The sequence below is a fragment of the Carlito syrichta genome, unplaced genomic scaffold, assembly GCF_000164805.1.
Source record: "Carlito syrichta isolate Samal-C Ts95f unplaced genomic scaffold, Tarsius_syrichta-2.0.1 Scaffold301806, whole genome shotgun sequence".
NCBI classification, from domain to species: domain Eukaryota; kingdom Metazoa; phylum Chordata; class Mammalia; order Primates; family Tarsiidae; genus Carlito; species Carlito syrichta.
The window spans coordinates 185392-212220 of NW_007245902.1; the positions used below are offsets into that span (position 1 = coordinate 185392).

At 38.4% G+C, this 26829-nt stretch overlaps 1 pseudogene; it reads right to left on the reverse strand.

Annotated features, from left to right (window-relative positions):
• Positions 1-17790: 17790 nt before the first annotated feature.
• On the reverse strand, positions 17791-19186 carry LOC103257572 (annotated as a pseudogene).
• Between the last annotated feature and the right edge of the window lie 7643 nt (positions 19187-26829).

Consider the following 26829-nt stretch of genomic DNA (forward strand, 5'->3'; position numbering starts at 1 on the left):
TATTATTTAAAAATGCAAAGGATAATGAAAATCTAAGATCTAGGGCCTTGAAAATAGGTTAGAGACATAATGAAAAATCATAATTTCCTATCTTTCCTAGGAAGCAAGTAAGCAAATGTTGCCTGCAACATGGCATGTAATCACAAAAAACCAGAAAACAACCCAGATGTTCATTAAAGAGAGTGATTGCTAAGCCATGTTAATCATATTAGAGAATATCATGCAGCAAAGGAAAGGAAACCCTCAGATGGAAAGCTCTCCTGATCATCTCGTTGAGTAAAAAAAGGAAAGTGCAGAATATTATGTACAGTTTGACGTTCATATATCAAAATTTAGAAAGTAAAGCTAAATTGGAGCAACTCTCTATCTTTTCTTGGAGTAAACATACTGGAAAAATTTGTGGAAAAATACATGGCACGTTGATAAAGAGTTGTTCCTTTGGAATGGAAGACAGGATGGGGGTGAGGACAAAGGGGGAATTTCTGTCTTATTTTGTAATACTTAATTTTTTACAAGGAGATATATTCACATATTCATTGTATAAATTTAAAAGTAACAGAGAGTCATTGGAACTAACGTAAGTTAAAATTGGCTAAGGGTGAGGAGGCAGGTGAACTTCAGTTACTAGAAAAGGAACTTGAGTGTTACAAAGATCTCAGATTGTTCTATCTTTCTTCTCTGCTTCATACTTACCTCTTTACACAGACCTCTATCTCTGTTTCCCAGAGCACATGGTGAGCAAATGGCCCCAGCAGCACTCAATTTTTACTGTCATTGGTCCACCCACTGGAGAGAGGATAACCTGACTCTGTTCATTTTCATTCCATGTCCCTGGGGTAGGCTGTGAATGACTCTGTCTGTATTTATGCCCATTCAGGAACATATAGTTAGAGAAGATGGCATTTTTTTTTTTCTGAGTTGGAGTCTTACTCTGTCACCCAGACTGGAGTGCAGTGGCCGCTCCTGGCCACTACAGCCTCAACCTGCTGGGCTCCGGTGATCCTTCCACCTCAGTCGTCCAAGTAGCTGGAACTATAGGTGCGTGCTACCACGCCTGGCTCATTTTGATTTATTGTAGAGATGAGGTCTCGCCAAGGTGCCCAGGCAGGTCTCGAACTCGCGGGCTCAGGCAATCCACTCACCTCAGCCTCCCAAAGGAGCGGGATTATAGGCTGAGCCACCGAGCCCGGCTGAAGATGGCATTTCTTAACAAGGAGTGTTAGGTAGATACAATGGGTGTCTTCTGCAACATGAAATTCACTCTTTCAGTTTAATTATTAAAAAATGCAAAACCCTAACTTAAAATTAGAAAGATATGAACAGGTGATTTGCCAACAAGGAAATACAGTCGTCCAAAAAAAGTGATTTCATTTATAGTCCAAAAATACTGTATGAAATGAGGGTGTACTATAAAATAGTGTAGTACTGGCATAAAGACATATAGACCTAGGAACAGAACAGAGATCCCAGAATAAACCCTCATGAATATGATCAAATGATCCTTGACAAGGGTGCCAAGATTACACAGTGGAGAAAGGATAGTCTCTTCAACGAATGAAGTTGGGAAAACTGGATATCCATATGCAAAAGAATAAAGTGGAACCTTACCTTATATCATATACAGAAATGAACTCAAAGTGGATTAAAGACCCAAAATTATAAGATTCCTAGAAGAAAATATTGAGGGAAAGCTTAAAAACATTGGATTTGACAGATTTATTATAGTAGTCCCCAACATTTTGGCATCAGGGACTGGTTTCATGGAAGACAATTTTCCCATGTACTCGGGGGGGGGGAAAGAATTTCGAGATGATTCAAGCACATTATATTTATTGCGCTCTTTATTTCTTTTATTATTTCACATTATTACTATTATGGCCTCTGTGCAATCAAACCTCACTGCTGATATTAAACTGTATTTGCAGCCTCAGTTCCACCTCAGATAATCAGGCATTAGATTCTCATTAGGAGCACACAGCCAAGATCTTTCATATGACCAGTTCACAGTAAGGTTCACACTCCTATGAGAATCTAATGCCACTGCTGATCTAACAGAAGACAGAGCTCAGGCGGTGATGCGAGTGATGGGGAGCAGCTGTAAGTACAGATGAAGCTTTGCTCACTCACCTGTCACTCACTTCCTGCTGGGTGGTCCAGTTCCTAACAGGCAGTCTGTGGCCTGGAGGTTGGGGACCCCTGGTTTATTGAATGTGACTCCAAAAGCACAGACAACAAAAGCAAAAATAAACAAATGGGACTACATTTACAAACATAAAAACTTCTGTACAACAAAGAAAGCAATGTAGTGAAAAAGCAACCTACCAAATAGAAGAAAATATTTACAAATCATGTATCTGATAAGGGGTTAATATCCAGATTATGTAAGGAGCTCCTACGACTCAACAACAACAAAATAAATAACCCAATTTTTAAAACGGGCAAAGGACTTGAGTAGACATTTTCCCGAAGATCTACAAATGACCAATGGGCATGTGGTAAGATGCTCAAAATCACTAATCATTAGAGAAGTGCAAATCAAAGCCACATTGAAATATTATCTCAGCGGGGCTCGGTGGCTCAGCCTGTAATCCTGCGCCTTTGGGAGGCTGAGGTGAGTGGATTGCCTGAGCCCATGAGTTCGAGACCCGCCTGGGCAACTTGGCGAGACCTCATCTCTACAATAAATCAAAAATCAGCTGGGCGTGGTAGCGCGTGCCTGTAATTCCGGCTACTCGGAAGGCTGAGGTGAAAGGATCGCCGGAGCCCAGTGGGTCGAGGCTGCGGTGGCCGGGAGCGCCACTGCACTCCAGTCTGGGCAACAGAGTGAAACTCCAACTCAAAAAAAAAAAAAAGAAATATTATCTCATATATTAGTATGGCCCCACCCAACAAAACAAAGCTAACAAAGAATAACAAGTGTGGACAATGATGTGTAAAAATTGCAACCTTTGTACACTGTTGTGATTGTAAATGGGTAGCTGCTTTGGAAAACAGTTTGGAGTTTCTTCAAAAAATTCACAGTAGATTTACCACATAATCCAGCAATCCCACTTCTGGACATATATTCAAAAGAATTAAAAGCAAGATCTCAAAGAGGTACTTGCACAACCGTGTTCACTGCAGCATTATTCACATAGCCAAGAAGTGGAAGCAACACAAATGCTCATCTAAGGAGGAATGAGAAAGCAAAATGTGGTCTATACATACAATGGAATATCGTTCAGGCTTTAAAATGGAGGACATTTTGTCTCATGCTACAACATGAATGAACCTTGAGGACATTATGCTAAGTGAAATAAGTCAGTCACAAAAAGGTAAGTACTATAAGATTCCACTTATATGAGGCACGTAGAGTAGTTGAGTTCATAGAGATAGAAAGTAGAAGGGTGTTGGCCAAGGGTTGGGGGAGGGAGAAATGGGGAGTTGTTCAATGGGTATAGAGTTTTAGTTTCGCAAGATGAAAAGTTCTAGTGCTCTGTTGCACAACAATGTAAATGTATTTAACACCACTCAACTGTATAAGTAACAATGGTGGAGATTGTACATTTCATGTTATGTGTTTTTTTTTTTTTTTACCACACACACACAGAAAAGAATCTCAGGTGGATTTGTACATGCATTCAAGTTTGAGATGTACTGTTCTAGAGATTAACAACTTTGATACCGTACCAAGGGTTTCAAAGCTTTGATTCTCCAAAATTATTTTATAGATGTTATATGGATCATTTAATAAAACATTGGAACAAAGCAATGAATAAGATAAGAGATAAGTTACAGCTTTCAAAAATAGCATCCACCAAGGTGATTTAATGTTGATTTATAGTTACAATGCTAATAAGGTTTTCACTTATTGTCTAGAGTGCAAAATCTCAATTGCTAAAAAATGTACTATTGGTCAAATAAAGAAATTTGGTACTCCCTCTCTCGGGCATACTGACTCACTTGGTAAGATGATAAAAGAAATATATGATTCCTATCTATCAAATTGGCAAATATAAGGCATAAATAGTAAAAATTGAGAAATAATATACATGTGGTAAAGAACAAAAATCTTAAATGTAATGTTCAGTAAAGTTTCTTATACACACACACACACACACACACACACACATACACACTGAAACTTTACGCTTCCAACAGTACAGAATCCTCTCCTACCCCTTCCTAGTCAACCTGTCTTGAGAATGTTTTAAAGATAATACTCAGAACTTATGATTATGCTGTGAGACATGCACTTCTATACATCATTAATAGAAGTGTAATTAGTGGAAGTTTTCAACAGAACAATTTTATAATATCATCAAAAGTATTAATGCTTAAATTCTTTACTAAGAAATTGAGCTTCTTGGGATCCATCCTAAGCTATATCTGAGATGTAATAAAACATGTACATAAAGAATACTTAACACTGAAAAAATAAAAAAAAATTAGATGTAGCCTAAGGATCCAGCATGAGGAAATTCTTAGATTATAGTACATCCACTTGATGAAATAGTTTGCAGCTATTAAAAATTAGACTTTTGAAAAATTTATGATACGAAAAAATACTCATTATGGTTAGCCAATAATTAATAAAGATGAAATAAAATGGTGAATTTGGCCAGGCGCGAGGGCTCATGTCTGTAATCCCAGAACTTTGGGAGACCAAGGCAGAAGGATCACTTAAGGTCAGGAGTTCGAGACAAGTCTAGGCAACATAGTGAGACCTCATCTCTACAAAAGTTAAAAAACTTAACCAGGCGTGGTGGCGCATGCTTGTAGTCCTAGCTACTCAGGAGGCTCAGGCAGAAGAACTTGGGCAACAGAGTGAGACTAAGAATCCAAAAAAAAAAAAAGGTAATCAAATTTTACTCTAATTTTGAAAAAACACTTTTCATAGAAAAAAATTACTATTTTGGTGTTGTAGTTAAAATGGAATTATAGGTAATTTTAATTTTGTTCTATCATTTTTTGTATTTTCCAAAATTTTAAAATAATCACATGTATGTCTCTTATAATCAGAAGAAAACAGTATTTCAAAAATACTGAAAGAAAAAGTAAATGAGTCATTATTGGTTCAATTCCTTTGAAAATGAAATAAAAGCCTTTCCAAGGTTGACTTTTCAATTTTCATACAATTTTCACTGAAGACTAAAATAAAGAAAACAACTAAGTACAGAATAGATCAAAAGTCAAATGGGTACTTCTGTGAAGTCTCACGATGCACTTTCCCTTGCAGACAATTCATAAAGGCTCTTCATTGCAATGTTTTGTCAAAAGGAAAAGGCCATGAAAATTGCATGAAATCCTGTGCTATTTCTTCAACGGAAAAAGAGGGAAAGATCAAAGAAAAGGCCTAAGCCTCCGCAGCAACTCATTTTTATCTTGCTTCTGGAGTTCACAGAGGAGATAAAAATCAATCCAATCTGGACTCTTCTGGAGAGAACTCAAAATCCTTCTAACACCCACATAACATAGATTACATGCATAAGCAATCATCTAGCCTGTTCCTTAAGGGTTTTAAGGTTCTTTGCCAAAGAGCAAAATTTGAGACCAGAAGCTTTGTATTCCCTGGTGAACCTTTAAACAACTCCTTGCTTTATTTTTGCTGGAAGTTCGAGGGAAAGCTAAACTTGCCAATCTCTGTGCAACACGACCCATATGGATGAAGCAAGAAGATATTAGAGTTTTAAATTATATTTATTTTTATGTTACTCTTTAAATTTTTCTATTCTCTTTGTGTATAGGATATATAAGAATAGTGGCACATGTATATAATTTTAAAATAATATGCACGCCTAGATTGGAGTGTGCACTCTTGCATTTTTTTAATGATAGGAGCGTATGAACAACAAACTGGAGGCCATCAGTCTAGAACAGTGGAGCTTAGCCTCAGTTTTTAACTGTGATGCCTGATGAAATTAATATTTTACTGATGATAATGAAATACTATATCTGTTTGGGATTTTAAACAACCAAAGCAGATCCAAAGATATCCCTTTTATAGCATCATCATCACTTCTTACATAGGTTGCATGCTTTTTTAATGGAAAAGACAAGAATATATCTTGCTCCATTTTCTGCAAAGCCCCAAATAAGCTCTCACTTTTAAGGCACCATTAATAATTAAGAAAATTGGAAATAATTGTAATGCATTGTAGTTTCTTATTTTTATTTAAATGAGAAACCTGGATAGATGTATAGTAGGAATGAAAGAATAGGTACAAGATGTTTATGAAGTTTATAAACAAAAATGATGCTATGAACACTTGCATTAATAATGACATAATACATGGGATTACTAAACCAAAGTGAATGAAACTTGCATTGAGACTAATTATATTAATGTTACTACTTTAAAAATTCAACAGATGGCAAATTAAAATAATAAAGTAAGTTTTACCTAAGATTATTCTTCAATAGTAACACTCCCTTGCCCGGTTAATATACCTGTGGATAAATGTGCTGAAAAGTAACTAGTCTTGTTTTTCAAATAAATTTGAAAAATTAGACTAGCCCTGTGGTTTTTTTCCATGTTGTTATAATTTTTTGAAATTCTAAATCACTGACATATCAGATGGACACCATTATTTTATGAACCAAATGAAGAAAAAATATCTGTGGTGCTATTTTCTTATTTTTTCTAGAAAATATTTCTAAGTTGAATATTTGAATAGAGCATGGAAGAGCGGCACGTTTGTGACATCATCCACATTTGTGTTGCAGGAGGAAACAGACAAGAACCTCGGGTTATATTTCGGTCCCATCTGAACAGGTAATTTATCCATCAGTATTCCAGAAATTCAGACTGCTTCAGGCAGTTTGTGTGGACTAGAATTACAGAGGTGCAGGTGGTGTCAGGACCTAGAGTGGCCCTGAGTTCAAGAGTGGAAAGGAGAGAAATATAGAATCAGGGATAGATAATGGTCACAGATGGATCAATGTGTTGACTTTATTCAAAGCTGCTTCAGAGATAGACTGGCAATTTGTCAGGATAGCATTCTCAGTCATCACCTCCAGCATCTCATGACCTTAACTTAGCTATTAATGAGAACATAAAATGTAGTATTTTTTATTTATTTCTTTTTTATTTTAAAGATGTGGTGTACAAGTCAGGATTGGATCTTTTTACAGGTAAAACATAGTATTAAAGTGAGGCATCATTTCATTTCATTTAGATTTCATAGTGGCTTTGTCAAACCCAATAGATGGTATGTGTCAGAAAGACAAAAATCAAGAGCCAAAGGAAAAAGCCAAATTAAACCAAACCAAAGCGACCAACAAACCAAACAACAACAGAAACAAACAACAGGTCTAGTCTCTGTACTTGAAATGGTGAACAGATGTTCCTCAGATCCACTGAGAAATGGCCTGCATTGTAATAATCAGAATTAAGACAGATCATAAATGTGGTACAGATGGGATGGAGACCCCAGGGGTTAAAAATCTAATTATAAATAGGAAAGCAGAGGTAATGGATTGAGGGAAGTGGGTGAGGATATTTTCAGATGAGAGTTAATTAACATGAGAGTGGGTTATTAATGGAGGTTGTTCAGTGAACATCCTTTTAGCAGATATCGAAATAAGATCGAATCTCACCTCTCTGGGGCAGCATAAATAAATTCTCAGGCATCTCAAGATGTTGCAACTCTAGAGTTATCTGTAGGATGTAATTCAATGTTAGTATCAGAATTTTCCTATAAAATGTCCTGAAAAGGACATCTCTCAGAAATAGGTCTTCCTGGTCAAGGTAAGTAAACCCTCTTCTCCTGTCCCTAGCATGACCACATATGGACAGATTACCTAAGATTTGTGATTTGGAGGGACAATGAGAAAGGTTCCTCATCTTCAGGGTATTAAGCAAGGATCCTCAACACTGGCTGCACATTATAATCCCCTGAAAAGTTTGAAAAAATATCGATGCTACAAGACATCTACATCAAAAATTATAAAACATTATTGAAAGAAATTGAAGAAAACCTAAGTGGATGAAAGTATGTTCATGTTAAATGGATTGGAAAGCTTAATAATGTTAAAATGGCAATACTCTCCAAATTGATATAGAATCAATACAATTCTGTCAAAATTCGGGCTGGCTTTTTGGGGGTAGAATTTATCAATCTGAGCCTTAAATTCATATGGAAATGCCAGGGAGCAGAATAGTCAAAACAATCTTGAAAAAGAACAACAAAGGTGTAAAACTCACACTTCTCCATTTCAAACTTACTGCAAAGCTACAATAATCAAGATTGTTTGGTACTGATATAAAGATAGATATATAGATCAATGGAATAGAACTGAGAGTCCAGAAATAAACTCAGGTGTCTAAAGTCAACTGATTTTTGCCAAAACAATTCGATGTGGAAAGAATAGTCTTCTCAACAAATGGTGTTGATACAACTAAATATCCACATGCAAAAGAATGAATTTGGACTCCTACCTCATACCATGTACAAAATTATCCTCAAATACTCTAAAGGCATAAATGTAAGAGGTAAAACTATAACTGTTAGAAGAGAACAACTATATGAAATTATAAAATATTCTAGGAAAAAATATTGATGCCTGGTCTCTACTCAGATTAATCAAATATATATATATCTGGGAATGAGGTCTGCACATTTGAATTTTTTTATGGCTTCCTGATGATTTTGAAGCACCATAGGGTTGCAATCCATCCACTTCATTGATCAAAGCTCACCGCAACTTTGACCTCCTGAGCTCAGGTGATCCTTCCACTTCACAGTCACTGGGACTACAGGTGTGTGCCACCACGCTCGGCTCACTGCATTGAATAAACCGTCAACCTGTTTTGATTGTAAACTTGTTGTCAGAGATTAACAAGATTTTTGATCCCCGTGGCACTAATGGTAAATGTTGACTGGAAACAGACAGCAGGAAAAGGTCTGGAGCAATCATTTGCCAATGCCCTCAACAAAGCCATAATTTGCCAATGCCCTCAACAAAGGAATATATCAATTATTTCATTACATTCTAATGTATTAAAAAACAAACAAATGTTTTCCCTTAGTGCTGGCTAGTTAGCATGTTCCCACATGTTCTCCACATTGTAATGTCATTTACGAGTTTTCAAAGGATATAACATTACCCTTAATTATAGTGCCAATATAACAATCTGTAATGCCCTTCTTTTTTTGTTTGTTTATTTATGCCTCCTTCAAAGTTCACAGTAGTGTACCCTGGTAACCCCTGGCTCTGAGGATTTCTCTCTTTGGACCCAGGGGTAGAATGCAGGCTTCAGATCTTAGGTGGTCCTAAGAGTGGAGTGGGGGGTGCTTTAAGTGAGTAGAGAGCAAACTATTTCCCTCACCTTAAGTGAAGGCTAGAACTACAACTGCCCGGTGGTTTTTAATTTTACTTTATCATTTGTTTAATATTTCCACTTAATTCCAAAGAGGAGGTTGAAGCAATCTATTTGATTGTTTGTCCAATAAAGTAGATTTAGACCCAGAGGAGGTCTGATAAGCAAAGTATTAGGTTTCCAGCATGGTTCCTTATGCAAAGAGACATGAGCCTAATAATTCCCTGTTAGCCAGACATTATGTGTCATTTTGGAAAATGATTGTTTTCTACATGGTCTAATCCTATGATGAGAAATGGCAGGAACAAATCCATGCAGAATGTACAAACATAATTCTAAAATTCTTGTACACTCTCCTGGGAAACACCTTGTTTCTGCTAAGATGCTAGAATTATACACATGCATGTATTTTATTAGAAAAGTTTCATACATTTAAGTGATAACCTTTCTGAAACATATCTCTAAATAATGATTTTCAAATTTTTAGTTTGCTGTTAATAAGCATAATAAATTAAATGCAGAATATACTCCTGGAGCATGTCAGAGTTATGCAAAATAACCACTTATAACTTTACTACTTTTTATTCCATACAGAAAAAGCATATCAGAATTGAAGTAAATGTAAGGTATGAATGATTGAATCTAGGTGGGTGGGCATAAGACTGTTTATTGTACTAGTTTTTGCCAATATTGAATTACACTGATTATATTTATATTTCATTTGGGGTGGACAGTAGAAATGCAATTACGTAATCTATTGAAGTGTATACAATATTGGGATAATATTGAATCTATTGAATTTTAAATTACCCCAATAATAACATCAATTTAAACAAATATTTTACTAGAGATGTGTAGCCTTGCCATGATGGAGCAACTGGTACCAGACAGCCCCCTACTGTATACAAAACCACACACAACATATAAAGTAACTGTTTTCAGACACTGGGGAACAGCCAAGGAGGACTGATTCCATAAAAGACAGAAACAAAAAACATATATTACACATAGAGAAAATTGTTCACTGACAAATTATCTCAAACACTTTAGGAAAAAATAATACTCAACTTTTTTTAGAACATAGAGGCAAGGGAAACACTTAACTCTTTTTATGAGGTCAAAACTACTCCTATAGCAAAACCAGAAAAAGACATTATAAAACAAAACAAAAACTGACCAATATTGTCATGAACATAGATGCAGAAGTCCTTAAAATTTTAGCAAATTGAACCCAGCAACACAGAAAAAGAAAAGTGCATCATGGTCAAACAGGGTTTGTTCCAGGAATGCAATGTTAGTTTAATATTTGAATATGAAGTGATGCAATTTAACAAAATAAAGGAAAAAAATCATATGATAATCTCAATAGGTGCAGGAAAAGCATTTGAAAAAATTCAATACCTATTCAGGATAAAACCTTTCAACAAACACAGACTAGAAAAAAACTTTTGCAACTTGATTAAAAATATCTATGAAAAATCTATAACTAACAACATTTTTTATGGTGAAAGATTAACATTTACCCCCTAAGATTAAAATCAAGGCAAATATGTCCACTGTCACCACTTCTATTAGAGGTCTTAGATACTTCTCAGAGGTCTTTGACAGTGCAGTAAGACAAGAAAAAAAAGAGAGACACAAAACTGTAAAAGAGGTTTTCCTTATTTGCAGATGGTGACATGATCATGTGCACAGAAAATCCTAAATCATTTAACATAAGTTACTAGAGCTAGTAATTCAGGAAGATTGCAGGATATAAGATTAATATAAAAAACTCAGTTGTATTGCTACATATTAGCCAATGAACATTGGAAACCAAAACTCAGTATTATTTAATAGAACATTTTTAAAAAGTCAAAATGCTTAGGAATGCACTTAATAAAATATGTGTATGACACATGCTCTGGTAATTATAACATATTGCTGAGAATCAAAGAGGAAAAACAAATGGAAATACATACCTTTTTACATTTTTATTTTAGATTCAAGTACCCCTGCGTATTGTGACATAGACATGTTGTGGAGTGGTGGGGATTGGGTGTCAGGTGGCCCATTCCCCAGATAGTGAACATTGTGCCCTGTAGGTGGTTTCTGAATATTAACCCCTGCTTCCTTTCTCCCTTATCAGTGTCCCCAGTGTCTATTTTTTTCATCTTTTGAACATTTAGCTCCCACATATGAGTGAGAACATGTTGTATTTGTTTTTCTGTTTCTGCATCAGCTTACTTAGGATGATGATCTCCAGCTCCATGCATATTGCTGTAAAGGACGTGATCTCATTCTTTTTTATGGAATGCACAGTATTCCCTGGTGTATATTTATCACATTTTCATTATCCACTGATTGGTTGATGGGCATTTAGGTTGATTCTACATCTTTGCAGTTGTGAATTGTGCTGCAATGAACATGCGGGTACAGGTGTCTTTTTTATATAACAACCTCTGTTCCTTAGAGTAGATACCTAGTAGTGGGATTGTTGGACCAAATGATTGATTTACTTTTAGATCTTTGAGTAATCTCTGTACTGCTTTCCACAGAGTAATTTACACTCCCACCAACAGTGTGTAAGTGTTACCTTTTCTCTGCATCCATACCAACATCTATTGTTTTTTGATTTTTAAATAATGGCCATTCTGACTAGTGTAAGGTGGTATCTCATTGTGGTTTTAAATTGCATTTCCCTGATTATGAGGGATGTCGAGCATTTTTTCATGTTTGTTGCCATTCGTATATCTTCTTTTGAGAGACGTCTATTCATATCATTTGCCCACTTTTTGATGGGATTATTTGCTTTTTTTTTCTTGCCAATTTGTTTGAGTTTTTTATAGATTCGTGATATTAGTCCCTTGTCAGATGTATAGTTTGTGAATATCTTCTTCCATTCTGTAGCATGCCTGTTTGAACTGCTGGTTATTTCTTTTGCTGTGTAGAAATTTTTTAGTTTAATTAAGACCCCCTATTTATTTTATTTTAGTTGTATTTGCTTTGGGAGTTTTAGCCATAAATTCTTTGCCCAAGCCAATATCCATAAGAGTTTTTCCTAGGTTTTCTTCTGGGATTTTTATGGTTTCAGGTCTAATGTTTGTCTTTAATCCATCTTGAGTTAATTTTTGTATAGGGGAGAGAGAGGGATCAAGTTTCACTTTTCTGTGTGTAACTATCCAATTTTTCTAGCACCATTTGTTGAATAGAGTGTCCTTTCCCCAGTGTATGTTTTTGTCTGCTTTTCAAAGATCAGTTTGTTGTAGGTATTTGGGTTTATTTCTGGATTCTTTATTCTGTTCCATTGGTCCATGTGTTTGCTCTTGTACTAGTACCATGCTGTTTTGGTAATTGCAGCCTTGTAGTATAATTTTAATTCAGGTAATGTGATATCACCAACTGTGTTCTTTTTGCTCAGGGCTGGTTATTCTGACTCTTTTTTGGTTCCATATGATTTTTAGGATTTTTTTCCTAATTCCGTGAAAAATGATGTTAATAGTTTGCTAGAGATTGCTTTGAATCTATAGATTACTTTGGGCAATGTGGTCATTTTAATAATGTTGATTCTTCCAATTCATGTTCGTGGGATGTTTCTCCATTTGTTTATATCTTTTGCAACTTCCTTCATCAGAGTTTTGTAGTTCTCCTTGTAGAGGTTTTTCCCCTCCTTGGTTAAATATATTCCTAGGTATTTTAGGTTTTTGGTTGCTATTGTAAATGGAATTGAGTTCTTGATTTGATTCTCAGATTGGTCACTATTGATGTATAGCAGTGTGGCTGATTTGTGTGTGTTGATTTTCTATCCTGAAACTTTACCAAGTTCATTTATCAAGTTTGGAGTCTTTGGGAGGAGTCCTTGGGGTTCTATAGGTATAAGATCATATTGTTGGCATGCAGAGATAGTTTGATACCTTCATTTCCAATTTGGATACCCTTTATTTATTTTTCTTTCCTGATTTCTCTGATTAGGACTTCCAGTACTTTGTTGAATGGAAGTGGTAAAAGTGGGCTTTCTTGCCTTGTTTCATTTCTGAGCGGGAAGAAATGCATACCGTTTATTGTTAAGATGTCAAGTCTTCCAAAACTGATATGTAGATTCAACCTAAGCCAAATCAGAATCCCAGCAGTCTTTTTTTTTGGTAGAAACTTACAAAAGCACTACAAAGTTTTTCTAGAAATTTGAAGAGACTGAAAAAGAACAATTCTGAAAAAAATTTGGAGGATATACTATCTAATTTCAAGATTGCTATAATACTGTGGTAATCAAGACAGTGTGGTATTGACATAAAGGTCAACAAATAGATTACTGGATTAGAATATAGTACAAGGTTAGGCCCACATATATTTATTTTGACCAAGATATCAAATTAATTAAAAAGGGAAAGGAAATATTTTCATCAAATGGTGTTAAAACAACTGGCTGTCTATGCAGAAAAAAAAAAAAACCAGTTAAAATCCATACCTCATACTAAACAAAAAATTTAATTTGAGATGGATTATAGCACTAAATAAGAAAGTTAGAGCCATAAAGCTTCTGGAGAAAAACACAGGAAGTTACTTGCAACCTAGAGGTAGAAAATATTTCTTTTTTTTAGGATCCACAAAGCACTAGTTAAAAAGAAACAAATTGAAAATTAGATGGACTTTCATGAAAATTTGAAACTTCTGTTTATCAGACACTTAAGAAATTGAATAAGCAAGATACAGATAGCAGAAAATATTCAGAACACATATATCTGGCAGTGGACTTGTATCCAGAATAAAAAAACAAATCCTACGACTTGATAACAAAAAAGACAATTTTAAAAAACAATTGGTCAAGGATACTTCTGCTTCCAGAAAAATGTAGTAGACATATTTTTCTCTTAACTTTCCTACTAAGCACAGCTAATAACCCTGGACATTCAGTATAAAACAGAGATAAGAAGATCCTGAAAGGTGGGGAGAAGGAAGATCAGCTGTAGACTTCAGAAACAGAGAAACAAGGGGGTGAGCTGCCTGGGTTTTCTTTTTGTCTGCATATCCCAGACTAGGTGCTTGTGACACTAGCAAGCTGGAAACGCCAGTGGGCACCCATGCATGTGCTAGCATGCAAGTATACACACACACACACACACACACACACACACACACACACACACACACACACAATCCCCTAGAAAAGTCTACTCATTTTTCTTTTTTATTTTTCCATTTTCATTTTAGATTCATGTGTATGTTTGTTACATGGACATATTGTGTAGTGGTGGGGGTTGGGTCTCAGGAAGCCCATTTCCCTGATAGTCAACATTGTGCCCAATAGGTAGTTTCTGAACCCGAACCCCCTTCCCCATCTCCCCCATTTATAGGTGTTCACAGTGTCCATTATTTCCATCTTTGTGGCCATTTAGTTACCACATATAAGTGAGGACATGCATTGTTTGTTTGTTTTTTGTTTCTGAGTCAGTTCACTTAGGATGATGATCTACAGCTCCAACCATGTTACTGCAGAGGACATTATTTTATTCTTTTTTAAGGCACTAAATATCCCATTGTAGTATCTCATTGTGTATATATGCCACATTTTCCTCATACACTCAGTCGTTGGTGGACACTAAGTTTGGTTCCATGATTTTGTTATTGTGAATAGTGCTGCAATAAACATATGAGTACAGGTATCCTTATAATTTTAATTTTTAATTTCTTTTTTTGAGTCAGAGTCTCACTCTTGCCTAAGCTGGAATGCAGTGGCACGCTCACGGGCACCACAGCCTCTACCTGCTGGGCTCAGGCGATCCTTCTGCCTCAGTCTTTCAAACAGCTGGAACTACAGGTGTGCACCACCGTGCCCAGCTAATTTTTCTTGATCTATTGTAGAGATGAGATCTTGCCAAGTTGCCCAGGCTAGTCTTGAACCCCTGGGCTCAGACAATCCTCTCGCCTCCACCTCTTAAAGTGCTGGGATTATAGGCGTGAGCCACAGTGCCTGATCACAGGTATCTTTTTATGTTGATTTCTTTTTAGCGAAAGGAACAGCTTGGGAAGATAGAAAACTGTTAGATAATACCTATTAAATTCCAGCCAAATGCCACAGAGAAAACTATGTCCCACCAGTCCCTTCCTTGCCTGCCAAGACCAAGTGGGGAGCCTAGACTTCCATCCTTGTGAGGTTATAATGAGGCATCCTGCCTGTCCTCCCTTCCCTCTTCCCCCTATAGGGTTGTGTCAGAAATCACAGAGCCAGAGAATAAGTCCTGGCTTTACCAGAGTCTCTGATTTCAATTGTTCAGCTTTTTCTGTATATGCCGTGAGTCAATGAATTACCATGTTGGCCCAAATTCCATTAACTAGGTTTCGCTAAGAGCTCTAACGCACCTTAAAACGTGTACTCTCTTATCTTAACCTTTTATCCTTCCTGGCTTCTTACTACTTGATTCTTGTCTTTCTTTAATTGCATCAGCCATTCTTGCCCCACTTCCTTTAATACTCAGCCTGTATCCTATATTGCATGTCCTCAATTATTCTTTTTGTTTATACTTTATTGAACTATAATTTGCTGGCAACATACAGTCCCTTAAAATGCATAATTTGTTTAAATGTCTCATCATAAAAAATGAAAGGCAAGTGAGGTGAGAGTTATTTTAGTTGGCTTCATTTAATTGTTTCACATTGTATGCATCTATCAAAACATCAAATTGCCCCCATAAATGTATACAATGATGGTTTATCTATCAAAAATCATATTACTAATAAATTTTTTAACAAAAAAAGCAAGCTACAGCAACAAAAATGTACAACTTGATGAGTTCTAAGGCATGCATATATAAGTGAAACGACAGCTACAATCAATATACAGAACATTTCATCATCCTCAAAAGTGTTATCTTTCCCCTTTGTCAGCCTATCCCTCCCTGTACCCTCAGTCCCAAGCGTTTTTAATCACGATACATTGCATTTTCACTATAGCTTGTACTTATATTTTTGTGTCTTGTTTCTTTTACTCAGCAGAATGGTTTTGCATGTTGCAGTTATCAGTGGTTTGTCTGTTTTTTGTTGTTGAGTAGCATTCCAAAAATACAGCACGATACCACAGTTTATTTACCCATTCACCAGGCGAAAGTCATTTCAGTTGTTTCCACTTTGGGATCTCATGAATAAAACTGCAACGAGCATTCATATTTTTTAAAATGATGGTATAGAAGAATATTTATTGATAGGGAAAGATGTTTATGACCAACTGCTAAGTGAAAAAAGTTACAAAACAGTTTATTCAATATGAACCCACTTTTGTAAAAAAATATATTTATGCAAATAAGTAAATGCATAGAAAAAAAGTCCAAAATGTGAATAACAGTTATCTTTGGGTGTTGAGATGATAGGATTTTTAAATTTAAAAGCCAAAGGAGTTGAACAGGCGCTTCCCAAAGAATGACACACTGTTGAGCATGTAAAAGTTCATTCAACTTCATTGGCCATCAAGGAAATGAAAATTAAAGCACAATGAAATGCCACTACTGATAGCACCAAATATTGGCAAGATGTGGAGCAACAAGAACTCTCCTACCTTACTGGTGGGGATATAACGTTGTACAATCATTCAGAAAATTGGTCTGGCCGTTTTTCATAAAGTTAAACATGCATCTGCCCTATGACCTAGCAAATACACTTCTAGGTATTTACCCAAAAGAAATGAAAATATTTGGACATAGAAAAACTTGCACATGAATGTTCAGAGCAACTTTATTCAGAACACTGAAGCATTCAGTAAGTGGAATACTGAAATTTAGTTTTTAGAATATCACAGTTCCAAAAACTTTATGTTATTCTTTCCCTTTTCCCAGTCTTGGCCTCAGCAACGAGAATAGCAACAAACTAGAAACAACCCAAATGGCTGCCAGCAGTAGAATGAATAAACAAAATGTGTATGTACATACAATGAAATACTGCTCAGCAGTAATAAAAACACACTAACTCCTGATATAACATGCAAATGTGCCTCCAGGTATACTGAATGAAAGAAGCCAGAAACAAAAGGGTACATATGTATGATTCCATTTATATGATGTTCTGACACAAGAAGAACCAACCTATGGCAAAAGAAACCATGACAACGGTTTCCCATGGAGTAGGGGGTGGACAGGGATTGATGGCACAGTGGACATTTTGGGAGTTATGGCAGTATTCTGTATCTTAGCGGGGTGTGGGTTATACAGATGTATGCAACTGTTGAAACTCATTTATTAAGGTTTGTCATTTCACTGTGTATAAATTACACTCCAGCAAAATGGAGAAAATTAAAAGGAAACAAAACAGAAATCATTCTATTATGAAAATTTTCAAACATACATAAAATATAAAATACATAAAATATACATACATAAAATATAAAAGTAGAAAGTATAGCACAATGAGCACTCAATCATTTGAGTAATCACTTGCTAGCTTCAGTTTTTGGCAATAAATTGCTTAAGGCACATGTCACAACTGTTCCCCACATGTTTGTGGGCCAAGACTGATGGTGAGTTCACTTTCTTTTTTTTTTCCAGTCCATCTTTTAATTTTTTTGAAAAGCTCCTGACATTACAGAACTAAACTGAAATGTATTAATATTCCACTCTTACATTTCCATGACAAACAGAAAAACTCATGAGCCAAAACAAAAACAAAAAAAACAAAACAAAACAAAGACAGGGAGAAGCTTATAAAACTAAATATGGATCTCAGCATTAATAGCTGAACAGAGAAAGGAATTAAAACGCTTTAATTAAAAAATCACGAGTGGATGATAAAGTGTGTAGAAACTGAAAATTTACAAACTATTTAGAACCTGCAATCACTGACTGTTCAGAAACTACACAGATGGATCATGGGTGGTGGTGAACAGCAGAAAAGGATTATGGATGAATCTGCGTTGCTCTAGCTGCTCCCCATGTCACCCGTCTCCGAAGAAAGCCTGACATTGATTGGATATTGAGCCAGGCTAATACTGGCAGCAGATCCAGTGATGGTAACCTGCCTATCAGTAGATCCTTCCACTGGGTTCATAATTTTGATCTACGCCCCAGACGTCTGACGGATCTCGTTTATCTTGGCGCCTTGACGCCCAATTATGCAGCCAATCAAATCATTTGGAATGGTGAGTTCATGAGAAGTAGTCTGCGCAGATGCATCCAAACCTGCCCAATAGCCTTTCCCCTCTGGAGAGCTGGATTCAATGCCACTGAATCCGGTGTGGCCAAGCATCTTGGGAAAATGAGACTGTTGCATTGCCAAGTGGTGCAGCTTGGTCAAATCTGGCTGTGGAATGGCATACTGTCCTTGAGTGGTATAGGCCTCTAGAGGTGGTCCCTCTGGGTCAGGGTCCCTCCGGGTCAGGGTTGAGGCACAGGGTTGAGGTGTGGGGAAAGCTCGCACTGTCACTGCCTGTGCTGTACCTGTCCTGACCACCTGCAAAGATGACTGGAGAAGTGGACGGCTTGGGCCGGTACGGGATGGTCACGCCCTTCGGGGGGGGGGGAGGACTCCAACATGACCATGCAGATCTGTTTGACACACTCAATGATGGATTGCAGAATGCCAGCAATAGTGATGGCCTGCTCAGTTGAGTTGGGGAGCATATCCCCTGCCACCTGGACCTGAGTCCCTGCACTCTCTCGTATTCCCTTGATCTTGCAACCACCTTTTCCAATGAGAGAGCCACAGAGCTGCCGATGTCCTCTTCCAGTTTATCAATGATCATAGCAAAGGCTTTGAAGATGGCATTAGTGGGTCCAGCCAAAGTGATAATTCTCTAGGACAATTCCCTTCTGAGATGTTGATACATGCACCACTCTCCTCGCACTTCTTCTTAACGGATTCTCCTTCCTTTCCAATGATACTGCCAACTTCCTTTCCATGCATAAGTAGCCGGATGGTGAGAGTGACATTTAAGGGGGGGGGTGGAGGAGGAGGAGGAGGAAGGGGAAAAGAGACCCTAGGGTGGGTGGAGGGCGGCGGAGGGCGCACGGGCGGGAGAGGGCCCAGGCTGCGCTTGCTCTGGCTGCTGCCTCTGCTGGTCTGGGCTGTGTTCACTTTCTAATGAAAGGCTTTTTTTTTTTTCTTAACAGGACTCAAGGTTAGAGAAATGGTAGTATTTTCCTGCCTTCCCAGGGATTTCAATGGAACATCAGAATTTGACCCATCGAGACCTATGGAAAACACTTGGTCATTTTCAAATATCAGCAGGGCTTCATCTTACATGGCTTGTCACCAGTCAACATTGCCTTTTAGGAGGAAACACCCAGGACTAATTGGTTTTAAGATAAGCTCAATATTTTTGCTATTTCACCAAGCAAAGAGCTACTGATAGTTTCTTCTACACTTCTCTCCATTTATTTATTTGTTTGTTTATTTATTTATTTGAAGATGAATTACTGGAGGGAATGAGTCAGATTTGGCTTAGAATGATATTTTTACCAGTTATTTGCTATGTGACCTTGAATACATTTCCTAATCTTTCTGACCCTCAATTTACAGATCAGTAGGCATAAGAATACCTATCTCAAAGTGTCGTAATGAAGATTAAATTCTGTGAAAATGTCTTGACATATGTCCAGAGCTCAGTCAATATTACTGGTGTCCCTTAAGAGAGAAGGCAAGAATGAAGAACATTTCTTCCTCCATGTCAGAGGGAGGTACACATTGAAATTTGGACATTCTTTGGGGGGATTTATACAAGTCCAATTTGAAATCTTTTACAGATAGGTGGGGATGGATGAGTCTAGGTTGGGGGGGGCACTGAGAGATCGTCAGTTTTTATCCCCCTAGGGCATCATGAATTTTTATGACAACTCATGATGCAAATTTTGTTTGTAGTCTTTATTTTTCCCTGTGAAAAGGTATTTGGAAAGCCATTTCTTGTCGTGTCTGGTTTTCAGTGCTCACTGGTAAGTAGGAGAACAGACTTCCTACTAGCTGGCAGTGGAGACATGTCAGCGCAGGCTGCAGTGGTGACTCTCAGACTGTGAACAATGCTCCCCAGTGTGTGCACAGGAGGGCCGCCACACGGAGATCTCTCTTATATTCAAACATGGGCTCTCTGCCTTCCCTTCAGTTTTGTTTAAAGACAGAATCCGGTTTGCCTTCACCACCCCCTGCAGGGCCACCAGCCTTCATTCACTGTGAAGACTTGCCAGATCTCTGTAATAAATAACCTGGGTGGCCAGGGCTGGGGAAAGAGGAAAGAACAAGGTGAAGTGCTTTGAAATCTGCCTTTCTTCCTGGAGTGTTCAGTGTTACCTACGTGGAAGGGGCAGGGTCACACTAAAGTGTCCACTGGGAGCTTTGGAGGCTAAAGTTTAAGAAAAGTGTGCTTGGTTCATTTCAGTCATCATTTACAAATTCTTTATATGAATTGTTTACAATTTCCAAACTTAAAAAAAAAAAAAACAGGTTCGTTGGCCATTTGTACAGCAAATCATAAGCCTATATCTCACTAAATCTTTACAGTTCTGCGAGGTAGGTAATATTAGTGTCTCTCATTTTATAATGAGGCAATTAAGGCTTTGTATCATATAGACAGTAAGGAATGAAGTCAAGTCTTGAACCCTGACTTCCTGGCTCCAAATCTTTTCCTAGTAGACCGGTCATCAAGGCTGGACACCTGTCTTAATTCTTTGGAGCACAATACTAGTTGACTGGGTCCACAGAAAACAAGCCTTGGGGTAATTGTTCCTCAAGCACAGCCTGTGATCCTGGGATCCAGTAAGCACTGGGGAGAAGTGGATATGTGGGAACCAGACCAGGGATGCTGCAGGTGAACATCACAGCAATTGTTTACAGGGCTGAGGTTCCAGGTCAGCCTCCTGTGGAGTCTCCTGTGTTAATTTTCTTTCACACATCTCCTTTCTGAGGTGATATCTCTTTTCCAGACTGGGAAAAACCAATGAGGAGTGGAGAACAAAGGAAAACAGACACATATGTCATCTCCAGAGTATGTGAAACGTATCACCAAAATGAGAAGAAAATGCATGAATGTACACACAGAATACCACATAATTTTTTTAACGGATAAAAACACTGTGTATCCGAAGCAAAGCATAGAATGATAGTTGCTGGGGGATAGGGTGTAGGAAAATGGGGAGATGCTGGTCAAACAGCATCAAGTTTCAATATGCAGGTAAACAAGTTCCAGAGATTTGATACACAGGATGGTGGCCATATGTAATAATATGGTATTATATACCTGATATTTGCCAAGAAGTTAGATTTTAAATGTTCTCACCACAAAAAGAAAAATGCTAACTATGTGAGATGTTGGATATATTAACTAGCTTTTAGTAATCATTTAACAACATATACATATATCAAAACATCACATTGTATACCTTAATATGTACGATTTTGTCAATTATACCTCAGTAGGGTTGGGGAAAAAATGTATTTAACCCTGAGTAATGGATTGAGTAATTACATAGCCATATCTGACAATGAATTCAGCAAAGCTTTTAAATATTTTGTATTTTGCTACCTACTAGAACACCTCTGTGCTTTTGAAATGAAATTCTTCAATGTGGAGAAAACAAAACACTGTGTCCCACTGTGTACAAAGCTTGTTCAATTTTTTTTTTTGTCAGCCTAATGTATTTTTGTTAGCAATGTTGACCACTGAAATGATTTCCTTAGCAGAGAATTTTCCAGTAAGCCTCCCACATCATTGCAAACTTCCTGTCCTCAACCGCTGTTCCTCTTCTTAGGCCCTCATTACAGGCAGCAGGAGAGCTGATAATCAGCAGAAAATTAACTTGGCATGGTGTATGCTTAAAGGCCTCAACTTCCAAGGGAAGGAAGTGTTCATTTTGCTTTGTTTCATTTTGTTTTTAGGAAGCATTGCTTTTTACTTGTGGTGTGCCTTTGGGGCTTAAGGATCGTGTTTTGAAAACAGAGACTTTTGGTTTAGCCTAGTTCTTTGTACTGGGACAATATTCGATACATGTTGTTGAACTGGATATCTAACATATCCTTGTTTTTGATGAAATAAAGAACATTTTATGGGCCTTAAAAAAAAACTTTAGATGAGCTTAGAGGAATAGGTGATTTTTGGAAATTGGGAAATTAATTATTGGAGACTGAGGTCCAAGTTTAAATTCTGTGTCCTCAGGCATAATTTTAAAACAAGGAGCTTTGACACTTGATTAAATTAAAAAAAAAAAAAAAAAGCACATAGCTAATGTAAACCTCCTCTTAAATCAGTGGTCACCAGGCTTGGCTGCACAGTGGAGTCACTTGAAGTGAGATGTGTGGTAGGATTTTTTTGTTTGTTTGTTTGTTTTGTTTTGTTTTTGAGTCAGAGTCTCACTCTGTCGCCCAGACTGGAGTGCAGTGGCCGCTCCTGGTCACCGCAGCCTCGACCTGCCGGGCTCCGGCGATCCTTCCACCTCAGCCTTCCGAGTAGCTAGAATTACAGGCATGCGCCATCACGCCTGGCTGATTTTTTGATTTATTGTAGAGATGAGGTCTCACTGCCCAGGCGGGTCTCGAACCCGCAGGCTCAGGCAATCCACTCACCTCAGCCTCCCAAAGGCGCGGGATTACAGGCTGAGCCACCGAGCCCGGTTTGTGGTAGGATTTTTAAAATAGACTGCTGCCTGGGTCCCACCCAGAAATCCTTGTGTACTTGTAGCCTTGGTCTACTCTGTAGCCTGACTTTCAGAATTTTCAGAAGATTCCCAGGAGATTCTAATGGATAGCCAAAACTGACCATCTTTGTCTCAAATGAATGGATATATTTAGTAAGCACTTACCAAGTAGCAGGCAATGTGCTGGGCACCTGTTACCTATTATCTTTTATTTTACCAATGTGAAAATTAAGACTTATGCAAGTTGATTTATTTACAGTTACAGAGGAGATAAGTGTTAAAGTTGGAAAGCAAAAACAAAAGAAACCAATAGTCTTACAACCTCATATTCTTTTTGCCATTTGCATCATGGCAGTTAAAGAATATCTTGTAACTGCAGAAGCCCTGTGTCCACGTTAGAAAACGAAATAAGATTAAATGAAGACTAATTCTGTTGAAGATTAAATGGACAGTCCTAAGGATGGTATGTGATATAAGTTTAAAAATCTGTGTAAAAATAAAATCTAGGTGCAAAGCCTGTTGGATATACATTTACATCTACCACCACATTCTATTTTTCAAAAACCCAGCTATTGTTTTCTATTGAATTGGAAATTGTAGGATAATGTTAAGAAGGACCCAATGTCAGCCCTCATTGAGCTGGGTGCCAGAGGTGTGTTTAGCTGTTGAAGAACAGGATCTAGGGAGCCACCGTAGAGAAAATAAGGGCTGAGCTGGCCACACAGTGAAACTCACAAAGAAATGTCATGGCAAAATCAGTTCATTCAATGCAAACTGGTAGACAGTAAACTGGTAGACAGTAGCACTGAGCTTGTGTGTCAGCTACAGATATCCAAACTGCCTAGAAATGCAGGGAGCAGCTATTCGGTCAAGAAACACTGAACGAAGAAAAACAAAACTTCAAACCCTAGAGAAATCCAGCGCCCACTCGGAGGTAGTTTGTGACTTTAATGTGCGTGTGTGCCGTGTGTGTTTTGGCTTGAATAACCTCTTAGTCACACTGCTGTGCCTCAGGTGTCTGGTCAATGCTTCCTTTTTTCCTCTAAATTCTCTTCTCTCAGGGTTTCTCCTCCCATCCTCATACACTGTTAGTCCATCTGCTGATAAGCATACAGAATAAGCAGAACTTGTGAATAGTTTCTTGTTTTTGTTTTTCTGAGTCAGGATCTCACTCTGTCACCCAGGCTGGAGTGCAGTGGCATGATCATGGCTTACTGCAGCCTCTACCTTCTGGGCTCAGGTAATCCTTCTGCTTCAGCCTCCTGAGTAGCCAGGACTACAGGTACATGCCACAATGGGCACCACACCTGGCTAATTTTTAAAAATTTTTTGTGGAGAGAGGTCTCACTATGTTGCCCAGGCTGGTCTCAAACTCCTGGGCTCAGGCAATCCTCTCACATTGTCCTCTCACTGCTGGGGTTATAGGTGTGAGCCACTGTACCTGGCCATGAACATTTTTAAGAGTCCTGTCTCTGGAGCAGTGAGAAATGAGGGGGGGGCGCGGAGGGAGAGAGAGAGAGAGAGAGAAGGAAGAAGGAGGAAGAGGAAGGAAGGGAGGGAGGCAAAGGCAGGTAGAGAAAGGGAGGCAGACATAAAGAATAAAGTAGCAGGTAGAGAAAGTGACAGGCCAGTACTTAGATAAGCACAGAGAGTGTAAGACAGAGAATCAGTGTGACAAAGACAGGGAGAACACCAGAAAGAGAGCAGAGAGAAATAGAGACAGAAACTGAGAGAGCTAGGCAGACAGAGACAGCCTGTCAGTAATGGAAGGAGAGAGAAACAGAGAGAGGTAGTAGAGATCAGAAAAGAGCCAGAGACAGTCAAACTGTGTGTGTGGGTGGGGGGGTGGTCTGGAAAGTTTTGTTTGCATTTCTCCTAGAGGAATGAGAAACCAGACTGGTCTGCCAGGATGGAAAGCCTTTCCAGTTGGCTGATGAAGGGTATGAGTGTAGTCATTCTAAAAGAAGCAGGATTCCTTCCTTCCCAAGCCCAATTCCTGCTCTGCCTGGAGGGTGGAAGGTTGTCTGGTGAATGTAGCATTCTGTGCTGACATTCTGGACCATAGGCGCACCTCATAGGACTGCAGGATGTTGGAACTGAGGACCTCGTGGTAGATGTGTGTGGTTTCTTGGCCAGCCCATATTCACTTACCCTGTTTCCAGTAACAGTCTCCAGTGCTTGTGGGGGAACCACCCTTCCCACTTTCAATCCCTGTGGTTTCTGTGGGGTTGACAGTATTTTCCCACCACCCTGCATTCCAGGGATAATGTATGACCCAGGCTTAGCATAGGATCCAGAGTTTCAGCTTCTTCTGTGGTCAGTGATTGGTTCAGGAATAGGGACATAACTCAAGGACGGCAAATCAGAACCAACCAGTCTCATTTGAGAGGGTTTGCTTGGGCTCCTGGGTTCACCCTCAAATCTAGACTTGACCATGGAGACGTTGGCTGCAGCTGGGGCTGCCATCTTGTCCCATGCAGTCTGAAATGAAGCCAACACACAGAGCAGTGGAAGTAAAATGAGCAACCAGGTCCATGTGTCCTCTTTTGAACACTGATTAAGCTGTTGCTGAAGTTAGAACACTCTCCAGATCATTCATTTATAAGAGCCACGAGATTACCTTTTAGCTTAACAGTTTAAACCAGTGTGGGTTGGATTTTCTGCAATGCAACTAAATCCTATTTGATATTATGTCTTGTATACCATGTACCACCATATTTTACAGAAGCAGAGTTTAAGCAACTTACCTAAGTTCGTGGCTAGTTAGTGGCTCCATATGAACTGAGGTTTCATTTATCATGAACCCCCTTGGGCCCACTTTTTCATTCTTTCCACCTTATTTTATTTTAATTTTGTTTTTGAGTCGGGGTCTCACTCTGTTGCCCAGGCTGGAGTGCAGTGGCATGATCACAGCTCACTGCAGCCTCAGCCTTCTGGGCTCAGGTAATCATTCTGTCTCAGCCTCCTAAATAGCTAGGACTACAGTTATGCACCACTATGCCCGGCTAATTTTTTTATTTTTATTTTTCATAGAGATGAGGTCTCATTATATTGCCCAGGCTGGTCTTGAACTCCTGGGCTCAAGCAATCCTCCTGCCTCCTAAAGTGGATTATAGACATAAGCCACTGCACTCTGATGCTTATTTGATTTTAAAACTAAGATACAGGGCCCATTTCAGACCTATGATTTTACTCCCTAAGCTCTAGAAATGTCAGCTGTAAGCAAGATTGACAAGCTAGGCAATGCTTACTTTTGCTGAGCTATTTCTTCTTTCTGTCTGTCCTCTTGCTCCCTTTTTAGGCCATGGTAAGCAGAAAATGACAGGTGTCATTTAAACTTCCATGTGAACTTGGTATAGAACCTTTACCATTTAAAGCAGAATAGCAAAAAGATGCCAAATCAATAAATTTCTAATGCAGAAATTCCTAACATGGTTGCACGTGGTTAGAGGACACACTTTAGAGTTCCCGAACCTTCTTGAAATTGTCTGAGCTGTCAGCTCTGACTTCTAGGTCCAATATTTATTTGACAAGATTATAAGTAAAAACTGACTGAAGAATCCTGAAATATGTCTCCCACATAATATAAAGTTTAGACCAGTGGTTCTCATACTTCTTTGTGCATTATAATTACTAGAAAGCTCATTAAAACATGGATCCAGCTGGGCTCGGTGGCTCAGCCTGTAATCCTGTGCCTTGGGAGGCTGAGGTGAGTGGATTGCCTGAGCCCGTGTGTTTGAGACCCGCCTGGGCAACTTGGTGAGACCTCATCTCTACAATAAATCAAAAAATTAGCTGGGTGTGGTAGCACGCACCTGTAGTTCCAGCTACTTGGAAGGCTGAGGCGGAAGGATCGCCGGAGCCCAGCAGGTCGAGGCTGCGGTGGCCAGGAGCTGTCACTGCACTCCAGTCTGGACGACAGAGTGAGACTCCAACTCAAAAACAAAACAA